The following is a 27,205-nucleotide window of genomic DNA, read 5'->3' as shown; positions in this document are numbered from 1 at the left end:
TGTCCAACCATTACATCCATACCCAGTCAACATCTGGGTTTCCACATCTGGGTTTTTCAAAGCTGGGGGACTCTCAACAACGGCTTCCCAGAATTCAGATCAAATCACAGAACACTTCTCTAAGTGAGTCCCAAAACAAAGCCACACATCAGGGCTTATATAGCCTTCTCCTGCCTCAGAGAATGTAACAACCTTATTGACTCACTGGCCAATCAAGAAGTATCTACTGAAAAACAAGCCTCCCACCCCAGGCTTCAGGTGCACATTAGCCTAGGGGCAGGGAAGATCTTTAAAATTTACATTCTTATTACAACACCCTTGCTGTTTCTGTGGAAAATATGAGAAATGGGTCTGGGGGCAGTGGCTAGCTAGAGGCAGTAGCTGGGATCTGAACACATGGACACACCTTCTTTTTTGTGAGAAATATGAATTCATGGACACACCTGTTATTCTAAAGAACAGTGAGGCATATATGGAGAAGTTAGGATATTGAATGGACGGAGGGCCCTGGAGACAGTGGCTAGGTAGGGGCAGTGGGCCTGTCATTCAATGAGGCCTTTAAGGAAGCTAGAATATTGGGGCTGGAGGAGGCTTTATTAGGATTCCATCAAGAGTGCTTGATATGGAGCCATGGAGACTACCTGCCTTAGCTGTTCACTAGCTGCGTGAGCCTGGATGAGTCACTTCACCTCTGTCTGCCTCAGCATATCTATAAAATGGTGATAACATTAACACCATCATCTAAAGTTTATTGTGAGATTAAAAAGAGATATTATTTGTAAAATGGTTTATAAGTCTTTTAATCTATCAAAACCTTAGCTATTATCGCCCTTATTTGTTTCTATATCTGTTGCTTAGCACAATACCTACCACATAGGAGGTGGTTAAGGAGGGAAATAACACACAAAACAAGTGTGTACAAACTATATGTAGGATAAATGAAAGATGATCTTTGATGTAAGTCACCAGCTTTAAGGAGGACTGGGAAACTCTTCTTGCACAATGTGAGATTTTAGCTGAAAAAAATGAACGAAACCAGGGAAGACAAGAAGGTGAAGAGAGGACAGAGAGAATTGCAGCCAACTCTGAATGGAGTTGGGAGATGAAATGCCTTGCACGAGGAACAGCAATGAGGTCAGTAACACTGGATCACAGAGTATTTAGAGAAAAGTAATGTACGAGACTGGAAGGTAAGAAGGATCCCAGTTTTAAGTGATAAACAGAGGATTTCATATTTGACCATGAAAGCAATAGGGAGACACTGAAGTTTTAATATAAGGGATGGGATGGGGAATGGTAAGAACTGTGTTTTAGGAAGATCACTTTGGTACCTTTGCAGAAAATGGACTGGAATGTGGAGAGATCAGAGGCAGAAAAATCAACCAGCAGACTATTGCATTATTCCAGACATAAAATGATGAGGGTCTGCCCCAGGGTGGAGGTGAGAAGGGAGCTCATAACAGAGACACTGTGAAGATAGAAGGGACAGGACTGGGCAACAGAATGGATATGGGAAGTGAAAGAAAGCAAGGGAATGATGATGATTACTAAATTGTAAGCTAGTTGATTGGAGGACAGCAGTGTCCTTGACAGTAATTTGGAAGATAGGAAGATGGAGAGTTTGGGGGAAAAGTTAATGAATTTAATTGTGTAAATGTTGAGTTAAGATGTCCCTGTGAAATCCAGTTCGAGACTTCTAATAGGCCATTTGATACTGGAGGTCAGGAGAGAGGTTAGGACTGGAGAAATAGACCTGAGAATGATCTGCCTAGTCAAAATAACTGCATCCATCAGAGCTGATGAGATAATAAAGGGAAATAGTATATAATAAAATGAGTAAAGGGCCCAGGACAGAGTCTTGAGGGACTTGAATATTCTCAGTAGTGATGAATATCTATCTTCCAATGGTAAGTTTTATTTTATTTTATTTTTGAAATAAGCAAAATCCATTTAGAGTAAGTCTGCTTAATGAGGTGGTTGATCAAGCTTAGTAATCATGCTAGTGATAAAAAATGAGGTGTGACTGTAAAGCAATGAGAAGAGCTTTATTTTCTCATGCACAAGTGAATGCTATGGCATTCCCCCTGCCGCCAAAGTCCTATCCACCCTGGGTGTGTATGTGCATATACTTTAAATGCTTTTGAATAATTAGAGCATTTTGCAATAAATGCATGTATTCCCTTGGTGCTTGATCTCATTGGGATATGCAAATTCTGGAATATTTGCTTCTTTTTTAAAAGTATCCCTTTAATGGTACCTATACTTTATGTATTATAGCCCACTCTGTTCCCTTCCTTCTCTGAACTCTTCTTACACAGGCTTTGCATATTAGAGTTCTAGAAATGTTTTCTTCAATATGTTCTACCATGTCGTTGGGCACTTGATGATAGATGTCCTATAGCTCTTGTCTCTCTAACTAAACTGTAAGCACCATAAAGGCAGTCATTGGTCCCAACATCTTTTGTATGCCCTCCTCTCCACCAATTCTTTGGTTTGCACAGTGCTGCAAACTAATTACTCACTGAAGATCTGTTATTTGCTTGATGACAAGGCTAATTGTCAAAAATGACTCATCTAAGACACAAACTTTTAACTGCAATAGAATAGGTCCTGTGATTACTTCATTTGGAGCAGTTTTTAGTGATGATTTTAGTAATACATGATTAACACTTTTCTCTTGTTTCATAAACTCTGCTACATGCCTCAGTGCAGGGATTTTTGATTTGGGGTCCATGGACTCCCACTCCCCTGATATGTTTATAACTATTTCAGTATAATTGGTTTATTTTGCATCCCTATGTATTTTATTTTATACATTTTAAAGCTTTAATTTTTTTTTTCTGAAATGGGGTCTAAAGGCTTTATCAGATTTTCATGAGAGCCAGGATACACAAATTATTTTCAGACTCATGTATTAGTGAATGACTCATCTGGTTTTAATGAACCTATAAATTCACTACCTGATGTTTTTTTTTTCTGAACTAATATGGTACACACACGACAAAAAGAAGTCTTCCATTTGACCTACATTGAATTCTTTTTTCTCCTGATAGGATCTTGCAGACATTATGTTTCACTAATATAGCCTTGAAAACCTTGGATTACTGGTATATCCCAATGAGGCATCAAATAGGACTTTGGAAGATTTCAGGAACACAAGGAATCCTCACATGAAGATTAAGAGCATAGGCTTCATAAATGAAGATGCTGCTACTGCCATAGATAACATCTGCCTCTATACATATGAATTTTCTAGCAATCAGTTAATACATTTTTGTTAAACTTATTAAACTCACAATCTAATCTCAATTAATATTGTATAGGATGAAGTGGAAGTATATACTATGTTCCCTGTTCTCAAGAACTTTAAAAAGGAATTGGGTGGGAATTAGAGGACTCAACTCAACAACTAACATAGAGCAGTCAGTCAACAAGTATTTATTAACCCATTATTATGTGCCTAGCACTGTGCTAAGCAACAGAAATACAAAGAAAGGATCCCCTGCCCTGAATGAGGTTATATTTTAATGTAGGACACAACACAGAAAGAACTAGGTATGCCCAAGATACATGCAGAATAGATGAGTAATAATATTAAAAATAGGGCAGCTATGTGGAGCAGTGAATGGAAAGTGCCTGGCCTGAAATCAGGAAGACTCATCTTCCTTGGTTCAAATCTGGTTTCAAACACTTACTAGCTGTGTGACCCTAAGCAAATCACTTAACCCTATTTTCCTCTGTTTCTACTTCTATAAAATGAGCTGGAGAAGGAAATGGCAAACTATTTTAGTATCTTTGCCAAGAAATACCAAAATGTGGTCTAAAAAGTTTGATGCAACTTAAAAAGACTAATTAATCAAAATAATAATATTAAAGGTGAATGCACTAGACATGGGTAACCAGAAAGACTTCCTGAAGAAGATAAGATTTTAGGTGGAACTTAAAGGAAATTAGGAAGTGTAGGTGATAAGGCTGAGCATAACAAGCTTAGGAGAGCATCAGCATCAAGGGAAAGAAATGGGAGATAACACTGTGTTAACATTAACTATTAAATAACATGTAATAATTCAAAAAGAACAAGTAGGTCTTAGGTGAGAGAGGGTGATAGCACAAATGATCTAGTAAATTTTTGTGGAGAAAATAGGATTTAAATGTACCTTGAAAGATGTATAGGATTTTTAAAATAATATTTTTCCCAATTATAAGTAAAGACAATTTTTAACATTCTTTTAAAAAAAATATTTAGTTTAAAATTTTTCTTCCTTCCCCTTCCCTTCCTAAAATATTAAGCAATTTGATATAGATTATGTATGTGCAATCATGGAGAAAATATTTCCTTATTAGTCCTATTGTGAAAGAAAAAAAACAGACCAAAAGGGGAAAAATACCACACACACACACACACACACACTCTCTCTCTCTCTCTCTCTCTCTCTCTCTCTCTCTCTCTCTCTCTCAAAAACAAAGAAAGTGAAAAGAGTACACTTCAATCTGTATTCAGACTCCATCCATTCATTCTCTGGATGTAGATCACATTTTCCATCATGAGTCCTTTGGAATTGTCTTAGATCATTCAATACTTAAGTCATTCATAGTTGGTCATCATACAGTGTCACTGCTACTGTTTACAGTGTTCACCCAGTTCTGTTCATTTCACTTTGTATTGGTTAATATAAGTCTTTCTAGGATTTTTAAATCCACCTGATCATTATTTCTCATAGCAAAATAGTATTCCATTAGTTTCATATCCCACAACTTGTCGAGCCATCCCCCAATTAATGAGTATCTCCTCAATTTCTAATTCTTGGCCACCACAAAAAGAGCTGCTATAAATATTTTTGTACATGTAAGTCCTTTTCCCTTTGTTATTATCTCTTTGGGATACAGACCTAGTAGTTCTATTGCTGAATCAAAGGATATGCATAGTTTGATTGCCCTTTGGGCATAGTTCCAAATTGCTCTCCAGAACAGTTGGATCAGTTCACAACTACATCAACAATGCATTAATGTCTCAATTCACACATTTTCTCGACATTTATTATTTTCCTTTTCTAACATATTAGCTAATCTGATAGATGTGAGGTGGTAGCTCAGAGTTGTTTTAATTTGCACTTTTCTATTCAATAATGCTTTAAAACATGTTTTCATTTGATTATATATAGCTGTGATTTCTTCATCTGAAAATTTCCAATCATATCATTTGACCATTTATCAATTGAGGAATAACTTGTATTCTTCTAAATTTGACTAAGTTTTTTATACATTTGAGAAACAAGACCTTTATAAGAGATATTTGCTGTAAAAATTTTCCTGGCTTTCTGTTTTCCTTTTAATCTTGGTTGCATTGGTTGTGTTTGTGTAAAAATCTTTAAATTAATATAATCAAAATTATTCATTTGTGTCTCATAATGTTCTCTATCTCTTATTTGGTTATCAAGTCTTTCTTTTTCCATATATGTGACAGGTAAACTATTCTTTGCCCTCCTAATTTGCTCATGGCATTGCCTTTTATGTCTAAATCACGTATATAGCATCTCTTAAAGAAGAAAATGTTTAACATGTGTTTTAGTGTTTTTATGTATCTGTCTTTCATGGACCCCTTTGTCAATTTGATGAAACCCATAGATCTCCTATTAGAATAATGATTTTAAATGTATAAAATACATAAGGTCATAAAGGAAATTGAAAAATAAGTAAAAATAAAGATTCCCCCTATACTTCAAGTTCACAGATGTTTTGAAGTCTATCCAGACTTATGGGGGCTTCTTCTAAATTAACTTGGGAAAGGAAAAGTAAAAGCCTCTCTTTGTTTCTCTCTCAAACAAAACAGATCCACATGAAGTTGAGTGCATTCAGATTAAGAGGATGCCAGTAGAGTTTATATTTGATATGTCAAAAAGAGAGAAAGGCACAAAAGAGTTCCAGCTTTATGGTTTTCCCAAAACCAAAACAAAGAAAAGAAATTCTTTCTTCCCCATTTTTTCTACAAATGTAAACTGTTCTCTGTTCTCCAGCTTTTGTAGGGCTTGTTGCTGTTTGCTACTGGACCCCTTCACCTCCTGAATCTAAGCTTTTGCTCAACAATAAGGTACTATGGTCTCTGATCACTACACACCATACAGGCTTACTGGCTGATATTTCTTCCTCTGTAACAGTTTAAACCAAAGGAGCTAGAGCTGGAATGGACGTTGGAGATATTCTAATCCTAACCTCTCTTTTTTTATCAAATGAGAAAACTGAGTCCCAGAGAGGTTAAGTGACCATTTCAGTCACAAAAGTAGTAAATGACAGGGTCTAAATTTGAAGGCAGGGTCCAGATCTTAACCATGGACTCCAATCCTGTGCTTATCTCATTGGATTACATTATGTATGTGCAGAATTATTTTCTTGGCAGATAATATATGTTAGTGAATTTGTTTATCTTAGAATTTAGTGAGTTTTGGGGTAAAGTTATGAGATATATGCCTGTCATCCATTTTGGGATGTCCATAAGTAGAATGGCTTGATGTTAACTAGTCAGATACCAAAAGACCCTCTTTCCCCAAATATTTGAATAGTTGACATTTAGGTGAGTTGATAACTATTATGTAGTTGCAGAACACTGAACTAGAACTGGTAATAGTGTGTCTTAATTATGGAGGGGAGCAGATTTTAGACTTTTGTTCAATTTAGGAAGATTTTTCTAACATTGTCCATCCAAAGGGCTGTGTGTGTTTATGTTTATTGAGGAAGAGGGTCCTTGTCACTGAAAAGATTTGATGGTATAGGAAGCTAGATGTTCATCTATATACCAGGTTTGAGAGTGAATGATTGAAATAGATAGGAAGTTATGCAACTAAGGTCCTTTCCAATTCTAAAATATGTTGATGAGCTTTTAATCTCTTCCAGGACGTTCTGATACTGTCTGGAAGTGCCATTGTTATTTCTCTCCTTTAAACTCTCTGTTAATGTGAAAATACACAATCAGGGAGGAGGAAGCAGCATATTTAGCCTTTTTAATACTCTTTTCTTGAATAAGATTTTTAAATTAAGTGTCAGAATTCAGGCAAGATGCTAAGAGCACAGAAAGTTTAGTTTTGATAAAGGCAGAACAAAAAAAATCTTGAATTTGAGGTATTATATGGAGAGAAAAGTCAGGTTTAGATCTACCTTTTTGAATCTCCAAGCAACCAGAAGAAACCAGATTCTCAGAAAAGAGGAGAAGAGAGGTCTATTAAAATAAAATTGAAAGTTACAAAAAGGTAAGGAGAGCATAAGAGCCAACTTCATTTATTTTCTTCTTTCCATCTTCCATACAAAATGAGTTGTAAGGAGCCTAGATGTGGCAATTACAAAGATAACATTGTTGAATTGTACTTCCTCAGCTATTTTTATAAAAGGTTAAAAATTATCTTTGCTTTCAATCAAAGTCTGCTGGCAGGGGTGTAATGGTATAATTTTGTAACAAGCAGATCTCTTTGGTGGGAAAAGAAAAATGTACACATGACATACTTTTAATCTTAATCTCTATTATTATCATCTTCATTGCTTTTTAAACTCTAGACAGTCAACAAAACAATAAAGTAAGTCCTGATTTGAAATGTTTGCTGATTTCCTAGCTATAAATGTTCATACTGAAAGTTTAACAATCAGCTCTTCAGAGATGGTTTCAGGATACTCCTGCAACAGAGCCAGCATCACTCCTTACCTGCCCCAAAACACTCACAAAATTATAAGCAATAAACAGACAACCAAACTAGGACAATAAAAACTGAAAAGATGTTGTAATCCTCTTTGGCACCAGCAATGACAGTGAGAAAGAATTAAATACTTGTGGCTCCATCTTCACTTCAAAGTTCTTGAATTATACCAACAGGCCTCCCATTGTTCTCTTTCATTTAGAAACATTCTAATTCAGTATCATATGGTTAGAATTTATTGATTGTGTTTTCTTGGACCAAACTTGCAATTTTATTGCCATAGAAAAATTACTTTTTATGAATCAGTTTCCTTGTTTTAACAAACAAAAATGAAACAACAAGCAATGTTAGCCATATAAAAACCAATGATTTATTTAGAATTCAAAGCTTCCTGTTTAGAGTAATCAACAGGACTCAAACTCTCAGTGACTTGAAGGGAATATCTAACCCAAGCATATGAAGACTTTCCCTGGCAGAATGGGCAGATAAGAACAATTTGCTCTAATGGCCTTGGAGGTGGCTGAAACCGGTACTGTAGAGTATTTAGAGCTTGGTCAAACATCTAAGATGCCAAGATCATCTGCTGCATCCCAGGCCATGCCAATCATCTTGATTTTTTCACTCCATTGAACTTTGATGACTCTAGAAGAGAGACACATGATTTTGTGCAATTCTGCTTCATTTAAATCCGATTTATACATGAGTCAAGACATCAACCTGCATTGTCATTGGTCTTCTTCAAAAATGAATGAACAACAACAACAATGTTCAATTCCCTTATTAAATCATGACAACACTTGCCTATATTAGATAATTAAACATCCAACCTGTACCTTGCCAAGAATCATTTTTACTAAATCAATAAATAATTAAGAAGCAATTCAAAACAAGTGAAAATGTAGCATTTCCACTTTTTCTTATATGAATGAGGTAAGAATTAAGTTCTATGTGAAGAATCCTAGCAACCTGGAATAGAAAAAAATCAGTCATGAAACCAAGAAAAGAGTATTTTTCCCTCTTCCTATGACTACAGAAGGACATTTTCACTTCCTTGAATGAGGATGTTACAAGGCAGCATGATCTAGTAGAAAGCTAATGGCAGACTGAGGGTTACAGACTTGAGATTGAATCTCAGCTCTGCCTCTTACTGGGTTCCTGAGTCACCTTGGGAAAATCACAGCATCACTCTGGCTCTGTTTTTCTCTTTTATTTTAAGGTCTATTTGAGTTGTAGCCTTCTCACTTTTGTCTCTTATATTCTAAGCTTATGGTTTTAGAGAAATTAAACTATAACTATACTGCCTTTTGTCCCTCAATAGTTCTGGTAGGTACAAATGTGAAAAGGGATAAACTCTTATTCTCAAGAAAATCACTTCCCTGGAAAGTGAAGTGCTGAATAAAACAATACAGATGATTGATACTACCTAAATAGACTTGCTTATCAGCCATGCTATTGGACCAGAAAGTTCTGGATTAGCCCTAGGTCTACTTCTATAAGACAAATTCATCACTAACAAACAAATGGTGTTTATGTAACCTAAGCAGATGAATGTTACTTTAAGATTTGTCTTTTTTAAGCTCCCTGTGTACAAGTTATGTTACAGGATCTAAATATCACTTAAGTATAAATTGACTATTCCCCAAACTCACATTTCTATAGTGCTTCAATGTTTACAGAGCATTGTACCTAGGAGATAAGTACTATAAGTAATATTATCTATGTTATGCAGATGAGAAAATTGAGGCAGATAGATTTACGGATCTTCTACAAAATCATAGAGATATTTGAGACAAAATTTGAATGTGGGTCTAATACTCTTTCTACAACATTATGCTACCACCTGGTTAAACTGCAAGATATAAGAAAGACCTCTACTGGTTTACAACTCTATTTTTAGAAGTCATCTGGTGTGACTTCCTTCCTGAAGCAAGAAAAGGTGGGGGAAAAAAGCATTTAGATGTCCTCAATGAAGAGGTACCTAAGGTATTAAGCTACCTAAAGACCTGGTAGGTTTCATAATGAATCTCTGTAAGTGATGTTTGATATAACCATGAAAAATGTTAGAAATGATAGAGGACTTACAATAGATAAATGTGCCAATTTTTTAAACATAAAGGGAAGTGGTGTCTTGAAATTGAAATCTTGACTTTGGTTTCTGGAAAAATAAATATGGTAAGCATTATTTAAGTATTAATGATTTGTGAGAATTTTGACAAGGAAGCACAGTCATTAAAACTCATTATAGTTCCATTAAAGATAGGCCATGCCAAACAAATCTTAGTCCTGTTTTGGGCAAACTTACCAGCTTGGTAAATAAGAGAAGTTCTATAGGCATACTATACATTTCATCATGGTGTTTGACACATTATCTAACTGTTAATTCCCTCTAGATAAGACAGCAAGTTGTGAGCTAGATTGTAGTAAATAAGTACATTCGCATTTGACTGAATGATTGGTTCCAAAGATTACAGGTTAAGAATTGATGTCAAAATGCAAGGAGAATCTACATTCAGAATTGTTCTGTTCAACAATTTTTTTCAGTGATATAGACATAATCTAATCTAATATGCACATGGCAGAAAACTGTAAAGGATAGCTAAAATGCCAGGAGACAAAAGAAGTACCAAAAAATAGCTTGATAGGCCAGAATGATTGACTAAATATAATTAGAAGGAATTTAATGAAAATTAATGGGAAATCCTTCATGGGTTAAAAAAAATCAACCACATATATAAAGGAAAGCTTAAATGTGACTAGAGAGAAAAAAATATTATAAAAAATTCTGCATTGGAAACCCAAAGTAAGTTAATAATATGACAACCAAAAAAATGTAATGTCATTTTAAACTCCATTTATGGAAATGTAATGCCCCAAACAAGTACATATTTTTTTGCCTTAGGTCAGACTATTATATTTAGTTTTTGGCATTAAATTTTAGAAAGAACTGGGATAAACTGAAGTATGCCTTTTTGAGGATAATGAACATGGCAGGGGAATGAGAAACCTATAGCTAATGATCTGTTCAAAGATCTAGGAATGTTTAGCCTATAAATTAGATGATTAACTATTTTATAAATTGTCATTTAAAAAAGTAATATTATTCTTATTTTGCCTGGTCTCAAAGTGCATTATGTTCTATGATACTAACATTGTCCAATTCTATTCAACAACATTTAATTAAACACCTTTGATTACAAAGTAGGTGCTAGGGATACAAAGCCAAAAAACAAACTAGCCCTTGTTTTAAAGTATCATACATTTAAGTGAGGATGAGGGTGCAGAGGGGCATAAAGCACATAAGCACAGTACAAAGAAGATTGAAGGGAAACAAGCACTAAGCTCTGAGGTAGGGATCAGAAAAAAAAGAACTTCTTCAAATGGTATCTGTAAATTACAAGGCTGATCTGTTTCTCTGTAAACTTGAAAATTTTGGGGAGAAAGATGACCTTCAGTTCTTTTCTTCCTTGACTCAGAGATTTTCATCCTTGCCTGAAGCCCATCCTTAGTTGTCTCTTGCCCTCATACTTACCAAATTCCCTCCTCTCTCTGTTAACTGTTTTCAGTTAGCACTACTGTTGTCAAGGTTCTAATCAATTGATCCATATTCAGGGGAAAATTTCTCATGGTTTAACATATTTTCTCTTTGCAGATGTTGATAAGTGTCAATCTTTTAGCTTTAGGGAACAAATTCTATTTCTAGTCTTTCAGATGTTGTATTCAGATGCAACTTGAAATCAGAGGTACATCCCCAATGACATTGGGATCCCTAGGTAGGTGAATGTACTGGGCCTCTAGTCCTGGTAACTAAGTTAAAAAAATAAATAAAAGGTAAGGCCCTTCCTTTCCTAGAGTTTGTCTTATCATCTAAAAGGCATCAGTATGGATATTGAAGTATATTTGTACAATGTTCCAATAATGAACCACTGGTCAGTTTCACATGGGCACAAATAAATGAAGACTCACCAGGCCTCTATTCACAACTCTGATCCATAGCAATGGTTGAAGCCATTTTATGAGCACAATCCTGCCTGCTGGGCAGACGTCCAGAACTCCCTTAGAGCTACAGACCTTTTCTTTTGTAAAAAGAAAAAAAATTCTGGCTTGGTCTCCCTGATTAAATAGCAACTACTTCTCTGGCTCTGGAGGAGGTTACATCCAATAGAAATAAAACTCAGGATTCATTCACTCAAAGAAATCCCCTTGTTATCTGTCTTCTAGGTCACATATCACAGTGGAGCCCCTTAGGGCTGAATTTTTTAAAAGGCGCCTGGGCTTTCTCATGTGAAGATGACAGGTGTGTTATGTATTACATTGGACAATGACATAAGAATTTCCAACATGAAAGACTCCTCCTATACTGTCTTACTTTTTTGAAATGATCAAAGGCTTAAAGAATATTCATGTCCTACCCCTTAATGGTGCCAAGGCTGAAATATACGTGGATATGCCCAGGAGATTTTTAACAAAGTTCTGCTATGTAAGGACTAACTGTCAAAAACTTGGGAAGGCATGCATCTCAGAGTTCCTGAGTCCAGAAAGAAAGTTTGAGATTATTTAGCCCCTTAGATTCTAAGAAGTTGAAACTTTTTTCCTAAACTAATTCACCAGTTGGTACTTATGGTTTTATTAGGATATAGGTGAATTTGCCTATAATTGTGTCTCCTTGCATGAGCCCTGCTAGAGGATGGCAAACTCCCTTTTCTAGTAAGAATGTTAACAGCTTGGAGTACCTTTGAATAAGTCTTGGAAACTTTGTTTTTCCATCTACAAAATAGGAATGAACATTATTATCATTTAATAATGACTTTAAACTTAGAGATATGGTACAACAAAAACCTCTACAACACAATTTCATTACTGTTTTAAAAAATTCAAATAAAACTATATTTTTTTATCCATATCACAGCTCTGTTTTTTAAGTCCCAAGAGTCTCTCAGACCCAAGTATTTGAGAAATAGATTCAACTTCAGATAGTTCCAAATGGGAATTAAACTTTCATTGTCATTGATCAAAGCACAGCTTAGCTCCACATAGATGAAGTCAAGGCTCTTAGGGCCAGCAGGTGTTCACGTGGCACACACTTAGAATTTCTATCAGTGAGCTGCTAAGTTGCTTGATGGTTGACCCATGCCTCCTCTTCTCTTTTCTATGAACGATTTTAATAGAATGACTTTTAAAACATTTTATTATCTTTGAAAAACAAGTATTCCCAATTGGGAATTAACTCTCTATTTCCATATTTTTAAAAAGAAAGGAAACTTGAGCCACTTTTAAGAGAAAAGCACCTTGTGTGATACATTAATTGAAGGTTACCAGGAGCCTCATCCAGGAAGAATATTTTCTCTGTTTGGCCAACACAGATGATAATGGAACCAGTTAATCCTAGAGATTTCTTAAAACAACCATAGAAATTCATATGGTATAGTCTAGAATCCACATACATTCAGTCCATTGCTTCACATCTTTTCATCTCTATTCATTGACTTGGATAAACACAGAATTGTAGAGATGGACAGAAATTTAGGTATCACCACCAGGTCCATCCTAAACAGGGGGTGTATGCTGGAGACAGCTGCACTAGTGTAAGGGTTATGGGATTTAAAGATCTCCCATGCCCCATGGACGTGCTGACATAGCAGAGCAAGAGAAAGTGAAAAGCCGAGCTAACGGTCCTGCGGTTGGCAGTTGGTGGCGGTTGCCTTTTTTTTTTTTTTTTTAGTTAGGACCCCTGCTGAGCACTGCCAGGGGCCGGAGCTGCTTGGAGCAGGACTTTCTGCTAAGGACTCCTGCTGAGGACTGCCAGGGTCCGGAGCTGCTGGGAGCCCGCTTCCAGGGCGCTGGGTGGTTGCTGTGAGTGGGGAGAGGAGGACCTTTGCATGAGGTAGCCTGTTCTGTTTTAAAGGCTTGAAAATGTGGGTGCTTTCTACTTTATCTACCTGTGCCAATATCATAACTACTCTGATGGCTTTCACTTTCTGGTTTTGGGACTCAGTCTTTTGGTATCTTAATAAATTTTCTAGTTTATTTCCCCAAATGGCAAACCTGACATATTTTGTGATGGATAATTATATCAGCATATTTGTAATCTCTATAGGCATTGTGAATATGGCATTGCTGATACAACTAGCTTGCCAGAGGATATTATTGAGCTTTTAACTGGAACATTTACACCTCCGAAATCTGTGAACAATACTAACTACATCTTATTTTATTGTTTTCTTCATTGGCAACATTTATGAAAGTGTTGGGGTGGCTAGATGGCACAGTGAATAGAGCACTGACCCTGGAGTCAGGAGCACCTGAGTTCAAATTTGGCCTTAGATACTTAACACTTACTAGCCATATGACCTTGGGAAAGTCAACCCCAGTTGCCCTGCCCTCCCCCCTCCAAAATGCAAACAAACGAAAAACAATAAAAATGTATGAAAGTGATAGTAAAATTGTTAGTAATTGAGATTAAATTCTGAAGTGCATGTCATATTTTCATTTTTCAGTGCACCCATGATCCCAACCTGACTATACAAATAAGGAAAAGGAGTACGAGAGAGATTTACACACTCAATCAACTATTGTCAAAGCTAGTATTAGAAGAAATATACTTTTTTCTCAAGTTCACAAAAGGTGATGCAGAATCACAAGAGTTAAGAAGTCTTCTCAACTTGTACCTGAAGTTTATCTCACAACAACAACCACACAACAATTGGTTATCAAGACTTTCCTTCAAAACCCACGCTGAGAGTGGTGGGGAGCTCACTAAATCTGGAACCAGTCTATTTCACTTTTTCAAAATTCTAATATTAGCAATTTTTTTTAAATTTGCAGTGTCTAAATCTGTACTTTCACAGCTTCTGCCAATTAATACCATATTTCACAATATAGTCATCACCAGTGTATGATCACTGCACCCTGGTTGTTGTTGCTTTTTTAAATAAAAAAAATGGTTTATATCTTTTTGTAGCATAGTTGTCAAATAGCATAATTCTCTTTGTCACCTGCTTAAAAGGTAAACAGAGCAGCAATGTATTCAGCAGTGGTATATGACTACTCATTTATCTCTCACTCACTGGGAGCCTGGAGCCTAGAATTCTCAGGGCACTAGTATTGTCATTATTCACTTTTAACATATATTCAACGAGTGTTCAAGGTATCCTAATCTTGTATCCAAAAGTTTAGTAATGATTTTAAAGCAATACTGGCACTTTTAAAGTGCTTCACATAATGGTTGCACCCCACTTTTTTGCAAAAACAATGGCATAAATATGCGATGCTTATACAGTGAAATACTGTTCTCATCGAGCCCCGTGGGACTAAAAACAAATCTGAAGGTTGAAGCAGAAGATCAAGAGGAGGAGAAGCTATTTTAAGTTTAATAAACAATGATTAACATCAACATTTATTTATACAAAGAAGAGAAAAAAAAGATCCAGATTTTTAAACTGAAAATCTCTACTGAATCTGTTGTTTGTTGTTCAGTCATTTCTCATTCTTTGTGACACCATTTTGGGTATTCTTGACAATGATACTGCAGTGGTCTGTCATTTCCTTCTCCAGCTTATTTTATAGATGAGGAAATGGAAGCAGTGTCCAGGGTCATACAGCTAGTAAATATCTGATGCTAGATTTGAACTCAGGTCTCCTAGACACCAAAACTGGCCCTCTAGCCACTGTATCATGTAGCCTCTTAAAAAAAAAAAATAATGCTGACCTGCTTTGTTGTGTTTAATATCCCTCCACTTTGTAATTTTTTTAAGTGCTTCATCCCTATCCTTGACTCCCCTTCTCCCTTACAAATTTATCTACCTTTCTAAAAGACAAAACAGGAAATAATATCTAAAAGAATAATCACTCTCTGGGGCAGCTAGATGGCCCAGTGAGTAGAGCACTGGTCCTGGAGTCAGGAGGACCTGAGTTCAAATTCGGCCTCAGATACTTAACACACACACAAACTAGCCGTGTGACCTTGGGAAAGTTACTTAACCTCAATTGCCCTCCAAAAAGCATAATAATAATAATAATCACTCTCAGGACAAATAAGCTCTAGTATGCAAAAAAAAAGAAATTCTACCTATCAGCCAAGTTTAATACGATGCTGGTTCACTAAATGATTTGTTTTTACAATATTGTAGTTATTCTATTAATATTTATGCTCATTTCACTCAGCATGAGTTCACACCAGTTCTCTTTATATCTCTCATCTTTTCTCATGGAATAACAATATTCTCTTGTATCCGTATACAATATTTGGTTCAGTCTATTGACAGACACCTTTTATTTTCCATTTTTTTGCTTTTATAAAAATGCCTGTGTTTAGACACAAACATACAAACATATGTATATGTCTGTATGTGTGAATACATTATGTACATATGCAATGGTATATACATATATATGCATATACTTGTGTCTGTGTGTATACATAAAGGGCTTTTTTTCTCTGTGTCTTTGATCTTGGAGCATAGGCCTGATAAGAGTTAATGCTGAATATTTACAGTTTAGTGACCTTTCAGGTATAGTTCCAAATTGCTTTCACAACATCTGGATCATTCATAGCTTTACCAAGAGCACAGTTACATTCTTTTCCTCCATCATCCCCTTTAAAAATCACCATTTTTCAGTGTTTGGTCACCTTTGCCAATCTGTGAGTGTAAAGTGAAACCTAGAGCTATTTTCATTTGAATTTGTTTTATCAGTGAATTAGAGCATTTTTTAAAAATGTGGTTATTTAGAGCATGGGTTCCCTGCTCCCTCCATTTACTTATCTAATGTAAATAGTACAGTTTAAACCTCTCTTCTAAATGATAACACTTTAAATATCTGAAGACAACCATCATATTCCCTCCACATGCCATTCCACGCAAGTTTTTTCTTCTCCTGGTTAATGACCTTGCTTCTTCTAATTGGTCTTAATATAAGGCCTTTTTAACTCGTGGTCTTTTCCTATCATAGTTGACCTCCTTGGGGAACTTTCTATGCTAACAATATCATTCCTAAAACATGGTCACCCACTGAAACTACTTCAATTAACAGATGAAAAAACTGAGGACAAAAGATTATAAGTAACATGCCCAAGATCATAGGTATCAAGGCTGGCATTTGAGCCAAGATCTTCTGACTCTGAAAAGAATACTTCATTTTAAATATTTTGTATATATTTCATTAAATACTTCCCATTTAAATATATTTCAATGTAAAAACTTTTTAACAATTGTTTTTTTAAACTGTGCTACAAATTCTCTCTCTCCTTCGCCTGCTTAAGAAAGCAATCAGTTTGATATCAATTATACATGTGAAGTAATGCAAAACACATTCCATATTAGTCATGTTGCAAAACACACACATGCACACACACAACACAAGGAAAACAAGAAAATTAAAGGAAATTGTTAAAAATTGGCATTCAGTGTTCATCAGTTCTCTCTGGAGGTAGACAGCATTTTTCATCATGGGTCCTTTAGAATTATCTTAGATAATTGCCTTAATCAGAGTAGCTAAGCTTTTCACAGTGGATCATCTGTACCATATTGCTATTGCTGTGTATAATGTTCTCCTGGATATGCTCACATCACTTTGCATCATTTCATATAAGTCTTCCCAAGGTTTTTCTGAAACTATCCTGCTAGTCCTTTCTTATAGCACAAAAGTATTCCATCATAAGCATATATGGCAACTTGTTCATATAAATATTCATATATTTCCATTCATTTATATATTTATATACAATTTTTTGTACAAGTAAGTCTCTTTCCCTTTTCTTTAATCTCTTCGGGATGCAGACCTAGTAGTAGTATTGCTGGGTCAAAGGATATGCACTGTTTTATAGCTTTTGAGGCATAGCTCTAAATTGTTTTTCTCCAATGGTTGAAACAGTTTACACCTCCTCTATCAGTATATTGGCATAACACTTTTCCTACCCACCCTTCAACATTTGTCATTGTCTTTTCGTATCCTGTTTGCCAAACTGATAGATATGTTATTATCTCAGACTTGCTTTCATTTGCATTTCTTTCAGCAACAGTGATTTAGAGCATTTTTCATGTGACTATTGAACATTTTTATTTCTTCTGAAAATTGCTTATCCATATCCTTTGACCATTGATAAACTAGGGAATAGCTATTATTTTCAGAAAATTGACTCAGTTACTAAATATTTGAGAAATGAGGCCTTAATTAAAGAAACTTGCTGTGTTTTCCCTAGTTTCCTGTTTTCCTTCTAATTTTGACTACATTAGTTTTTCTTGTTCAATTTGTTTTTGTTCCATGTAATCAAAATTATCTATTTTATTTCCCATGATCCTCTTTATCACTTGTTTGGTCATAAACTCTTCTCCGACTTGTAGATCTGACAGGTACATTTTTCTGTACTCAGTAATTTACTTATGAAATCACCCTTTATGTGTAAACTATTTTTCAGTTTCACTCTATGTTGGTAGAAAGTGTGAGATGTTGGTCTATACCTAGTTTCTGCCAATCAGCTTTTTGTTTTTCACAGAAATTTTTTGTCAAATGATGATTTCCTATTTCAAAAGCTTGAATCTTTGTGTTTATTGAGCATTGCATTACTACGGTCATTTACTACTGTGTATCTATTCTATTGATACACCACTTTCTCTCTCTTACCCAGTACTAGGTTGTTTTAATGATTGTCATTTTGGAACATTGTTGGAAATCTGGAACTGCCTTCACATTTTGTTTTACTTGATCCTCTTGATGTTCTTCCCAATTAATTTTGATATTTTTCTAGCTTTATAAAATAATTATTTGGTAGTTTGATTGATATGGTACTGAATAAGTAAATTAACTCAGGTATAATTACCATTTTATTATTTTCACTTGGCCTACCCATGAGCAGCTAATATGCCTCCAGTTGTTTAGATCTGACTTTGTCTGTATGAAGAGTATTTTGTAACTTTGTTTATATAGTTTCTGGGTTTGTTTCAGTAGGTACATGCTCAAGTATTTTATATTGTCTTGCAGTTATTTTAAATTTAATTTCTGTTTCTATCTCTTGCTGCTGGCTTTTGTGGGTAACACATAGAAATGTTCATGATTTAGGTGGGATTATTTTATATCCTCCAACTTTGCTGAAATTGTTAACCATTTCTACAATTTTATACTTGATTTTCTAGGATTCTTTAAGTGTATCAATATGTCATTTGAAAAGAGTGAAAATCTGGTTTCCCTATTGACTATTTTTATTCCTTCATTTTTTTCTGTTTGTGTGTGTGCGTGTATGTGCATCTATGTGTGACTGTGTGCTATTGTTATAGCTAGCATTTCTGGTACAATATTGAGCAATAGTGGATTAAACTGGTTCTACATTCCTGGTATAAATCCCACTGGGTCATTTTGTATGATCTTTGTGATAACATCTCTGGTGTGAGAGTTGGCTCAGGCCTTTTCAGGACTCCTCATCTACCTTTGGTGTCCAATATTGGTTTCAAGGAAGTGGAGCATGTACAGTGATCATATCTCAGTAAAATTCCAGGAGAAAGGCTAAACCAGGTTGAGGGTGATATCAGATCTCAAACCAATTGTGTGTTAGGAGGATGTCTACCACAAACATGTTAAGACTTTTCCATGTAAAATGGTCAGATGATTATTCCAATGGCCATGAAGGTGGCTAAAGCAGGCACTTAGAGCTTGAGCAGACATTGAAGATGCTAAGGTTATCTACTGCATTTTGGGTCATCTCCAATCATCATGAATTTTGTTTTGCCACTGGACTGTGATGACTCTGAAAGAGAGAGTGAGATTGATGACATAAGCCTGTAATGTCATCGTTCCTCTTTGAAATAAAGAATGAAAAAAATCATATTATAATCTCCATGTTAGTATTTTATTAAAAAATTTGCACCGATATTTAGTATCCTATTTCGTCTTCTATTAATCTAGATAGTTTATAGGGGTTTTTTTGTAAATATTCATCCATTGCAATTAGATTGTCAGTTTTGCTGGCATAAAATTGGGCAAAATAATTCCTAATTATTGCTTTAATTTCATCTTCTTTGGTGGTTTTTTTCATCCTTTTCATTTTTGATACACTAATTTGATATTCTTTTTTCTTTTTTAAATAAAAGTTAAGCAATAGCATATCAATTTTGTTTCTTTTTCATAAGAGCAGTTCTGAGTTTAATTTATGAGTTTTTTTTTTTCAATTTTATTCATCTATTTTTTATTTTCAGGTATTCCATTTTGGTGTTTAATTTGGGGATTTTAAATTTGTTTATTATTTTTAGTATTTTTTAGGTGCACACCCAATTTATTGATGTGCCATTTCTCTATTTTAATGCTGTATGCATTTAAACATATACATTTTCCAAGTATTGCTTGGGTTGCATCCAACACATTTTGAAATGTTGTTTCATTGCTGTCATTGTCTTTAGTGAAATTACCAATTTTTTCTAAGTTTTTTTAGACACATCTATAGTCTACACTTAGATTATTTAGTTTCCAATTAATTTTTAATCTATGTTTCCATGGGCCTTTATTAAATGCAATTATTATTACTTTTTATTAATTAAATTTTTTAAAATTAATTTAATAAATTTAATTTTATTAATTAAAAATAAAAATTACTATTTTTATTGCATTATGTCCCAAAAGTGGTGCATTTAATATTTGTTTTTCTTCATTTGGTTAAGAGTTTTATGCCCCAATATGTGGTTAATTTTTGTGAAGGTGTCACGTATAGCTGAGAAAAAAGAAGTATAATTATTTTATTATTCTTCAGTTTTCTCTAGATTCTTATAATGAATTCATGTCTTTGACTTATTTCTTATTTATGTTACACTTAGATTTATCTAACCTCAAGAAGAGAAAGCCAAGGTCCTCAAGTAGTTTAGTTTTACTATTTCCCCCTGTTATTAATTTCATTTCTTTAATAATTTGGATGCTATTAATGATTATTGAAAATTTTTGAAATATTGACTCAAAATCAAAGACTCAATTTTGTTCATTGGACTATAATTGTGTAGGTAAAAAAAGTGGATGTTAGCACTATAAAGACATTTTAAATAAGTTGTAAATAAAAAAAATCTTGGTTAACCTTCTGACACCCAATTTCTGAATTATCTCATTCTGTCAGTATGCAGAATCAAGATTTTAATTTTTGTGGAGTTCTGCCTCTTATATTCCTCTAGCAAATGTGCCTGTTCATACCCAGTGCTATTCATGAAAACAAAAATAACAGAAAAACATAAAAGCAAACACGTTAAAAAAAACTTTGAGGTAAAAAAAATTAGAACTTTTAAGCTCTTCTCTCTTTTATTCTATGATAAATTTGTTAAGGTTACCAACTTTTTTCTCTTTAATGGCAGGTAAAGATGTGCTTTCTACAGTAACTGTGAGAACATTGACATTGCATTGTCACTTTACACAACTAATAGCAGCAAATATCTCTTCCTGCTCTTGACCTTGGTTTACTGTGAGTGTCCCTATCAGGGTTGGTTCTTGAAAACATCATGATAACAGGATTTTTTTTTTGACTCCTGAATTTTCATTTTGGCACTCTTTCTTCCCTACATTTCTGATATTACTTTCCTCCTCTCACCCAACTACCCGGCCTCACCCAAGCACCAAAGACAAGAAAAGTACTAATTCACTGATACATTTGGCTTTTTTTCTTATTTTGGTAATAAGAAGTAAATAAAACTGAAGTTATGTGTAGATAGATAGGCAGACAAAGAGTCATCATTGAAGTCTGGGAGAAATATATATGTCATACCTCTGCCACATGCTTTTTATTTAACCTTTAGCAAATCACTTAATTTCTTAGTGCTTTCCTGAACTATTCAGTAAAACTATAAGAAGAGAAACCTCCTTGCTAGAGAGGATTTTCTCCCTGTGGAGTATCCCATAACAATGAAATCATGAGTTCAATCCTTATCTTCTCCCTATTTCAATATAATATGATTTAGGCCCTCTTCACCTCCTGCTTATACTTTTGTAACAACTTCCTTATATGTCTCCCTACCTCAGGCCTTTTTTCTCTGCAATCCTTCCCACACAACTACCAGAGTGACTTCCTAAAGTACAGGTTTCACCATGCTAACCAATATGATTCTAGAATGAAAATGCAGCTTCTCTACTAAACATTTAAAGTTCTTCACAACCTGGCCCCCAAACTACTTTTCCAAGATTACTCACTATCTTGAAATTTATGGTCCATCAACCTGGACTTCTTGCTATCCCATGTCCATGATATTCAATCTCTCATCTCTCTACCTTTGTAGGGAGTGCTCCCAATATCTATAAAGAACTTCATACCTCACCTTTGTCTTTTAGAATATTATGTTTCCTTCAAAACTATGATCAGGGTATACCTTTTAAATACATTTTTTTCTAATATCCATAACCTGTATATTTCCTCCCCAATTATCTCATATCCCTTTTATATGCCTCTCTCTCTTAAATCCATTCACAAATATACAAAATTATGTATATCATATCATAGCACACATTATAAATGATATATGCCAGATGATATATGAAATATATAATAATATATCTATGATTAGATACATTACATTACAATATATTATCCATTGTATTATATTATATAATTTACAAATTTATGAACATGTTGTCTTCCCTCAAATAAGGTAAGGTCCTTGAGGGAAGGAATTCTTTCAATTTTACCTTTGTGTACCCAGAGTCTTGTACAATGCTTGGCACATAGTATGTATTTAATAAATTTTGATTGATTAGCAATCATAAGCATTTTACTATATGAGAAACAAAGAAAGAATACTATAGATGATACTTTGTCCCCTATAGGTATACATATATGCATGTGTTATGTGTGTATATATATATGTATATAAATATACATACATATACACATACATACACTCTTTAAGTCTATATTATTTGACTCTGGGGCAAGATGAAGGAAATTCATTTTCAACTGTAGTGAGGAAGAATCTTTGGGACAGTGATGAGGGGAGGGAGAGCTATATCTGGGCGTGTCATCTTTTCATTTTTCGATAAATATAATCTAATCCTACAAGGACTTATTAAGCTCTACCTGTGAGTAAGGCACAATGATAGATGCTGGAGATACAAAAACAAAATGAAAACCAGTTCTGTCCTCAGAATTAAAATCTTATGAAAGATATAGCATGTAGATAGACAAGAATACATATAACAATTTGAAAAATAAAAAAGAAACAAGAGAAATTAAAAGGTTCATTAAAAAAACAGCTTTTCCACGGAAACATGAACTGAACTTTGACAGATTACTAATTATATTATATTACATTATGTTATGCTACGTTACGTTACATTACATGATGTGATGTCACGTCACATCACATCATGCTATGTCATATCACATATCACCAATCATATATTATATTATATCATTTATATTATATACCATATCATATTATATTATGCAATATTATGTTATATTGTATCATATTATAACATATTTTATGGTGCATCATATTATATTACATTGAGCTATATTATACTATACTATATTATATATTACCAACATAATATGTTACATAATATGATGTGTGTATAAGATTTTCAGTTGTAGTGGTGAAGAAGGAACGTATTCAAGGCAAGGGGAATAGCTAGTCCCAGAATATGTCCAGATGATAGAATGTACCATTTAGGGAGCATCATACAGACCATCTTGACTAAAGTGAATATTATATGAAGAAGAATAACATGTAATAACCTTGGAAATTGTGAGCTAGATCTAAATAATGAAGAATTTTTAAATGAGGAAATGAGGAATTTGTATTTTATGCTAAGACAAGAGGATATCACTGACAAATTTTTGAGCATGAAAGTGACACGGAAGGATTGAAGGTCAGAAGGAGAGAGGCCAAAGGTAAGGAGTGTTTCGGAAGCCTGTTGCAGTAGTCTAAGTGAGAGCATCTAAACTTTCAGATTCAAGAAAAGTGGTCATAGAAACCACAAGACATGGCACCTGATTGGACTTGAAGGATGTGTAAAGCTAAGCAAAAGCAGCAATCCTGAGGACTGCTGCTGTGAGTAACTTTAAGGTTCTGATCACATATTATAGTGAACTCCCTATGTATTCAGCAATAAACTAGAGCAAAACATTCACAGTAACCAAAGCACAAAATTCCCAACAATATAATGTATCAACTTATTACTAAAGTGGCCACATAGACTTAAACAAAAGATATCATTCAGTAAGTCACAATCTCAATCAATTAATATAAAATACCCATCTAAAGTCTTCTTTCATCTTGAATGGAGACTGACTTCCAATCATCCTTAACTCAATAATCTTTAAGGAACAACTATCCTTAAGCAGTACAAAGGTCTCCCACCCCTAGGTCACACTGTCTTAATCTCATCAGTCAGCACTAAGTAGCCAAGTAAAAGTCCTTTCATCTTCACTGAGGCTGACTTCCAAACTCCATGGCTTCTCTTCCAGGCTCCCTGCTCTTGCCTGAATTCAGCCAACTGTAACCTGGATTCACAGGTAGGCAGCTCCCAGCTCCTGATCCAATTCCTGGTTCAGCTCCTGGTCTAGCTCCTGGTCCAGCTCAAAGTTCATGGTGATTAGTCCACTCCAAGTCCTTCATAGCTTCTTTTTCTGGGAAGATAAAGCTTAGCAGAGCCAGAACAATATCTACACACATCAAGCTTAGCAGAGTTATAACAATATTCATACACATTGCTGGCACCATCATTAATTCACTTTCTACCTGTGAAATCAACACAGACCAATAGACAGGACCTCTGTCTTAGAAATTAACACATAACAACAGATGGGGCTTCTGTATGACAAATCAAACACAAATCATCAGTAAAGTCCCAGGACCTCTGAAAACATCAGTAAAACCCTCCTGCAGGACTTCTGTGAACAGATTGCAGGAAAGTCCTTTTTCGCTGCTTCTGAACAAGCATTAAGGTCCCAGGGCTTCTGTAACAGAAGCAACATCCTCTTTCAGCAGACAGGTCTGGCAAAGTCACATCAACACAGACAGAACAGAGTTCCATCAAAACACACAGAACAGACAGACATAGTGCCAACACCACAGACATCCTTCCTCCCAGTTCTGCTCAGTCCCAGTTCTTGCTCAAGCTTTTATATCTTCTCCTTCCTGTTTTGCCCTTTCTCTTATGTCCTTCCTGTTTTGGTCTTTGGAAAGTTCCTCCCGCTGTGGGCTTCACTGGTTCTGTTTCTAAGAAAGACTTGATATAATCACAGGTGAGGCTCAAAGGCACTTGAAGAGCTAAAACAAGGAGCTAAATGCTCCTTTGCTTGCCATTACAGGATGAGAGAGGGAAAAGAATTAAGAATGACCAAAACATTGTAAAACTGAGTGAGACTGGAAGGTTGGTCACTCTTTCAAGAGAATTGAGGAGGGGTGGAGGAGGAATTGATTTACCACAGAAGACAGTTGTTACCTTTTGGGCATGTGGAGTTTTAGATGTCCATGAAACATTCAGTTAAAAATATATAACAACAACTTAGTAATGTGGAAATGTAATTCAGGAGAAAGGGGAGAGCTGATTATATAAAGCTGGGTGTGATCTAAAAAGCTGCTGTAATGAATCTATGGGAGCTAGGGGGTGTAGAGAGAGAACTAAAGAAGAGCCTTGAGCAGTCTTGGGATACACTTAAAGGTAAGGGACAGGACATAGGCGAAGATCCAGTAAAGGAAACTGTGGAGTAGTCAGGTACAAGAAGAAATAGAGAATAGTAACTTCATAATACATGAAGGAAGAGTGTCCTGAAAGGAATGGCTAATGGAATTAAATTCTACAGAGAGTTTAAGAAGGATGCAAAGTCAGAAAAAGATGAAATATCTAAGAATTAAGATCGCTATGTAATAGAGAATTAAATATCTATGCTGCATTTAATGACCAAAGCTTTGTCTCTGTGTCTGAAACTACCCATAAAACGGGTGGGATAAAGAAACAGGAGGAGAATGTGATGTACTTCTGGGTCAGGCAAAACTGCAAGTGAAGGTCAGAAATAAGAATTTTAAATCAATGCAGGCATTTCTTGACTTTGAGATGACTTCCCATTTCACAAGGAATGAGATGCCTAGAGAGGAACAGAAGTTCCTGTCAAAAAAGAACAATGTGTCATCTAATTACTAGCCCTAACTTATGCCATGTGTGTAATATCAGGTGGGGACTATATTAGGTTTCTTATATTTCTTTGCTTGCTCAATGCAAAACAATCATGGTGAGGGTAAAAAGAACCGAGTTGTGCATTTCCTGTAACATAACTATATGCTGGTTGATGATGTCCAAATTTAGGAGAAATTTTAGACACATAGTCACATTGTTGATAATCTACTTGAATGGTTTATTGTTTTTATTGCTTCTATGCAGAAAAAAAAGGGTCAAACACTACATTTAATTTCCAAGTATGTCTGCATATCACAATGGGAGTGTGAGGGGAACAACTAAATTATATCAAGGTCACATGACTAGGGTTTAATGAAATATGGAAGGATATTTTCCATTAGTTGGGATCTCAAGAATTGTTTGTCAACCAAATCTGCACTAATTACACACATTTGGTTAACAATATAGTCACACAAAGATTGTGGTAGATGACAGAACATTACAAACTTATTGAGAATTTTAGAGACTTTAACAATTCTCCAGCCTTCCTTATCAGTTGAGTAGAGGGACAATAACCAAGATAAAATGAGATTTACTCACATCTTGAGACTTTGCTAAGACAGTCACTAATAAACCTATGTGGTACTTTATATTGGTAACCTTAAAGATAATATATTCAACTGATTTATGAAATAAGAAGCCAAATTCTAGAGAGTTGAAAGGTGAATGAGAGGATGGGAAGTGGTTGAAAAAGTTCCAGTGGGTTTTTTAGAAGCTTGCTTCTGAAAGGAATAAGAGATGAAGAAACCATCTTATTTTTACTAATTATTCATTCTATTTAGGTGCTAGTTAGATCAACCCTGACCAGTCCAAGTGGTGAACTTGAGAAGAGGAGAGGTCTTCTTTTTTTTGGAGGGAGGAAGACAAGGCAGTTGATGGTAAGTGATTTGCCCAATGTCACACAGATAGTAAGTGTGAAGTGTCTGAGGCCTGATTTGAACTCAGGTCCTCTGGACTCCAGAGCCAGTGCTCTATTCACTGCACCACCTAGCTGCCCTGGAGAAAGGTCTTAAAAACTTTGCACCTGCTTATCTTGATGACTTATCACGATGACCCCTGGACTCATACAAACTCAGCTTGAACATGTTTTCATGCTATTAACCCTGAAGATTTTGAAAGAACTGACTACAAGGAAGGCACAGCAAAGACCTGGGCCATTTCAAAGAGACCAAAGAATGATTTTTATATGCTTACGTCATTCATGGAAAGTTCATGAAGTCCTGAGCAATTTTGCTCCAATTTGTCTTTTGATTAGGTAGTAGGAAGGATGGCATTTTTGATTCCCCCAGTGTCCATTCTTTTCCTGAACCTTCTGTGTTTTCCTAATCATTGGAGGAGCACAGATTCAGAAGAGAAAAGCCTGTATTCTCATAAATCAGAAGAGGTGGGAGTTT

Source organism: Petaurus breviceps, unplaced genomic scaffold (assembly GCF_028583685.1).
Source record: "Petaurus breviceps papuanus isolate PSGF00001 unplaced genomic scaffold, PetGlider_PUasm1.0 151, whole genome shotgun sequence".
In the NCBI taxonomy this organism is placed as follows: Eukaryota; Metazoa; Chordata; class Mammalia; order Diprotodontia; family Petauridae; genus Petaurus; species Petaurus breviceps.
The sequence above is the reverse complement of the archived record's forward strand: the minus strand, read 5'-3'. Positions refer to the sequence as shown.